Source organism: Eupeodes corollae, chromosome 1 (genome assembly GCF_945859685.1).
Source record: "Eupeodes corollae chromosome 1, idEupCoro1.1, whole genome shotgun sequence".
Taxonomy (NCBI): Eukaryota; Metazoa; Arthropoda; class Insecta; order Diptera; family Syrphidae; genus Eupeodes; species Eupeodes corollae.
Window position 1 is genome coordinate 156,650,467 of NC_079147.1, and position 5,159 is coordinate 156,655,625.

At 37.7% G+C, this 5,159-nt stretch overlaps 1 non-coding gene across 1 annotated transcript; it reads left to right on the forward strand.

Annotated features, from left to right (window-relative positions):
* The first annotated feature begins 269 nt into the window (after nt 1–269).
* Nucleotides 270–343, forward strand: Trnan-guu (transfer RNA asparagine (anticodon GUU)). The gene has a single exon. It is a non-coding gene; the product is annotated as a tRNA-Asn (tRNA).
* Nucleotides 344–5,159: the final 4,816 nt, after the last annotated feature.

Below are 5,159 nucleotides of genomic sequence, written 5' to 3' on the forward strand. Positions count from 1 at the left end.
AACAAAACCATCACTTCTCACCTTTAATACAGATTCCAACCGGAAAACGGAAAGTCTGGGGATATGCTGAAAGAGAAAAAAGAATAAATTCTGCTGACGATGAAGGTATGGTGAAAAACTTGTGTTAATCCATTTTATATTTTTACTTGGTACACTCATAAATTCATAACAAATTTATAAACAAATATGTTTAAGACTGATTAAATGCTAAAGAACCACACCCTTAAGATTTGTTGACACCTCAACAAGTTCTACAATTTAAAACGTCAGCCTCCGTGGCGCAATTGGCTAGCGCGTTCGGCTGTTAACCGAAAGGTTGGTGGTTCGAGCCCACCCGGGGGCGCTTCCTTTTTTAGAAATTTCTTTCGTTATTTTTTGGAAAATAGTTGAAATTTAAAGTAATGTGTCTTATGTAGAACGTATGCAGATTCTGGAATTTAAACTAATAATTTATTCAATAGGGAGATTTTTGATCAGTTTTGTTTTGCCTAAACATTGTTATAGATTGTAAGGAGACTCTTTAGTTTACCTTACCAAATAAAGAGTTGCCTTAGAGGAAATTGATTCAGCCAAAATTCATATATCACAAATAGGGCTTTTGATTGTGGTTATAGTTTATTTTAATTTGAGCCGTTGTCGGCGCTTAGTATAAAAAACGGTCTTAGCTGAATTCGAAATTAAATTCTTATGTGGAGAATTGTTGCTCTTGTATGTGTTAACGATTCCAGAAACATTATAAGAATTAATTTATGCAGGATATTTAACTTGTATATATCAACCAATTCGGAAAGTTCTATGAAGCTCATTCGTTGGTAAGAGTTTAATAACGAGGTATACTACACTTATACTAGTAGACTGAATGATGTCACAACATGTCCTTGTGTCTAACAATGGCGTTAAAAAGCTATCATAGAGTTGTTAAAGATGGATGATCAAAGAAGTAAAGAAAGGGGTTTTACAATAAGACTTTTCATTTTTACTTCTTTTCGAAATAAAGAAACTAGTTTTGGAAAAAAGAGAAGCTCGAAGAAAATGGCAAGATACAAAGTTTCCAGATGAAAAGACAGTCTTTGACCGTGTCGAAAAAAGCAATACAAACAAAATTCAGTAAGTACAAAAAAAAAGTAGATATCTGAAAAGTCTGACTACAAATGCTTCTACCGAATAATTGGCTATTGAAAGAAGCAAAGTGTCTGAAAAGACCCCACACACAAAATCGGCCAATAAAATCGCAAGACGGCAAATTTATCGGAAACCTGAAACAAAAAGCTGAACATTTCGAGAATGTTTTTAAACTTTTCCCAGCAAATACGGCCAGGAATCTCTTACAGTTTGTTACGAAGTTGAAATTTCTTTTGTTAAGCTCAAGGAAGTGAAGAGTATGTGTTGATGTAAGTACCAGTGTACGATCTTATCCTATTCAGGTCTTGAATGAAATGCCCTCAATAGCATTCAAAAAACTTAAATTTATAATAAACGCAGGCCTTAAATAGATATACTAGTATTTACCACATCTTACTTACTTACTTAAGGTGGCGCTACAGTCCTGTGTGAACTAGGGCCTCACCCAACAAACTTCTCCATCTAGCTCGGTCCCTAGCTAGATGTCTCCAGTTTCGCGCTCCAAGTTGGGTGAGGTCACCTTCCACTTGTGCGCGTCACCTGATCCGCGGTCTTCCTCTACTGCGCTGTCCTGTGAGTGCGGATTCGAAGAATTTCCGGGCCGGTGCATTGGTTTCCATGCGCTCTACGTGACCCAGCCATCTTAGTCGTTGGACTTTTACTCTTCTGGCTAAGTCTACGTCGTCGCTGTGCAGCCCGTACAGCTCGTCGTTCGATCTTCTCCTCCACTCCCCTTCGATGCATACGGGACCATAGATCACACGAAGAACATTTCTCTCGAAGCGACCCAAGGTGCTTTCATCCGCTTTTGTTATGGTCCATGTTTCTGCACCGTATAGCAGGACGGGGATGATAAGGGTCTTATATAGCAACACTTTGGTCGCTCGAGAGAGGACTTTACCACTCAATTGCTTTCTTAGTCCTCTTTTTCCCCGGCCCATCCTATCGTATTTCCTGGATGGCGGTGATATCTGCTTTATAACGTTCTAGGGCCTCCGCTAATTCTTCGGCCGCACGTGGTCTGTTAAGGGACCTAACATTCCATGTGCATATCCGAAATTCGTTGTCCTTTATTCGTTTGCGTTGGTTTTCAACAGTAAATCCGTCCGTATCGGAGGCTTGTTGGTGCTTCGCACCTATGAAAGCTTTTACGTGGCCAGAAAGTCACCCCCGCCCCACAACACCCAACCTGGAGGGCCAGATCCTAAGTATAACTCCAAGGATGGGGAGCCGGATAAAACCGCTCCTTACAGGCCTGGGCTCCGAATAAGTCGAAGAAGCCCTAAAAGGTGTTCACTAAGTAGTTCAACCTTACTGGAACTGTAGACGCCACCGTTGATTTCATCTCGGGAATTCCTCCGCTGCCGTCTGGATAAGGAGAGGTGCCTTAGTGGAAACACCTCTCCCCACCTCTCTCGTTTGCTGCCCCCAACAACTTTTCACTGGGGTTGGAACCCAATCTCCAGTTGAGGTACTAGGCACCCGATGTTCACCACGTGGAGGTGAGAGTAGGAGTTGATAGACAGAGGTTGGTTTTAAGAAAAACCTGTGGACGCTTGTGTCCTCTTGAATGCACATGTCTACCATTTGAACATTTACCCCATCTGTGGTGTTATTATTTCACTTAAACGAGGTATAAGCCACCATCAGGAGTAACATTTTACAGACCAACGTTGTTTTAGCCAAACCTGGCAAAAGTTTTCGAAAAACTGCTTCTGAAAAAGTTCCGCTAAATAATGTAAGCAAACAGACTAATTCCCGTCTGAATTCGGAAAAAAGCGGCTGGGATGCGACCCACACTAATAACTTCCCATCCCGTCTGTCGATTTGTCTTGCTTAAAAGTTTGTCTATATGTACTCGTATGTCGTATCAATTTTTACCAAATTTGCTATTTTTTGTAGATTTTATTTTTTATGAAAAAAACGGACTGTTGAATTTTTATATAAAAATTACTGAATATGGAAAACAATATTTTCTGTGAAATAAAATAAGTTTCAAGCCAATATTTTTAAGTTTTGAAAAGCTATTTGAGTCGAAAGTAAATTTTTACCAAGTTTTAGTATTGTTTTTTTTTTAGAGTTTTTTTTTTTGTAAAAAAAACTGTCAGTTCGATTTTTTAAAAATTTTACCAAATGTTGAAAACAATATTTCTTATTTTTTAAAAGATATTTGAGTCGAAAATCAATTTTTACCAACTTTCATACATTTTTTTTTAGGTTTTTATTTTTTGTAAAAAAACTGTCAATTCGATTTTTCTCAAAATTTTGTCAGATGTCAAAAACATTATTCTTCGTTGCACAAAATTGTTTTAGAGATGAAATTATATTTCAGTCGTAAAATTTTGGAGGTGACAAATTTTTTTTTTTCAGTTTTATTGATTTAAAAAAAAAACGTTATATTGATTTTTTTCAAAAAATATACCTGTTTGGTATCATGTTACAATATACTATATAAAATTTAATTCAAGTCTCTAGCGTTTTTGGTTCGTAAGATATTTAGGGTTAACCAAAATTTTCACCTTTTTTTTAAACTGCTATAGTAAAAAAACCACCCACGCAATATTCTTGAGAGCCCTTTCTACATCTTTCTGCCTTTTTATCTGTATAACAAAATTTATTTGAAGTCGATATCTCTTCTGGTTCTTGAGCTATGGACGACGAAAAAAACGTCGCGAACGTACGGACGTACGGACGTACGGACGTACAAACGTACGTACACACGCACGCACAGACATCTTTCTAAAAATCTTTTATTTCGACTCTAGGGACCTTGAAACGTCGAGAAATGTCAAAATTTTCAATTTGACAAATCGGCCCCATTACAATAACTTCCTATGGGAAGTTAATAAACATTTCACGATAGACCAAGTATATCGAATTACAGATGTGGTGGAAAAGGATCTTGAAGAAAAACAAGTATACATTCTTACTTACTTATAATGCTACAGTCTGGGACGGACCTAGGACTCAACTAACATGTGTCTCCAGCCAACTCAGTCCCTAGCTAGCTGTTTATAGTTTCGCACACCAGGTTGGTTGAGATTCTCTCCCACCTACGTGCACCATCTGAGTTACATTCTTCCTTTAACGTGCCGTCCCTCGAGATTGGATTCAAAGATCTTCTGGGTTTTAGCTTTGTTGGCTATTCGCTCTATATGACGCAGACATCTAAGTCGTTGGGCTTTTATTCTTTCGACTTAATCAGTTTCGCTGTACAGCCCATACAGTTCGTCACTGTATCTTCTCCTTTAATCTCCGACTATGCAGACGGCTATATTCTTAGACATTTTTCAAGCCTTTCACAAGGTTTCGTACTTGGGACTTAAGTACAATCTGCATAAAGCCTTTCTCAGAGAACACTACGAAATACTGCAAACAAACAGACTCTAATGAGTGCAGTGAGACCAAAATTTTTCGGAACTAAGGAAAATAAAAACCGGTGTACCACAAGGAAGTGTCGTAGGACCAACTTTGTATCTTTTATAAACAAGGCTTATTCCAGTAGATACCAACGCTATCATGGTCACCTTTGTGGATGATACTGCAATCACCCTACATCACACAATAATCAACGTCAAAGTCATACCAACTACGAAATAAAGACCGTCTTAAATGTACGACACCATGTTCAAAGATTAAACAAAAAAAACAATTCAAGTATCACAACTATGAACTAACCTGAAAGTGAATTATAAATTAAGACAGAAAACTCATTTGTCAATCTTTCATAGATTTGTCCTGGTTAACCAGTGTTTTCAGTACGAAAAGAGTCCCACACAACTTGTTCTCCATTCTTACCGAGTGTCTTTTGAAAATTTCCATTGGATACATTTTCAAATCACTTCAAAATTATGGGACTGTGTTTCTATTTTTCAAAATAACAAGCTTTGGTGTCACTTAAAATTCTGAACCCACGTGCACACTTATGCATATGTAAACTTAATCTATTCATAAGCTTAATTCAGCTCCCAACTCTTTTCAAACGATTCCTTTTCCTTCCATGGAATGTAAATATCATGCTTTCATGGTGCACGAGT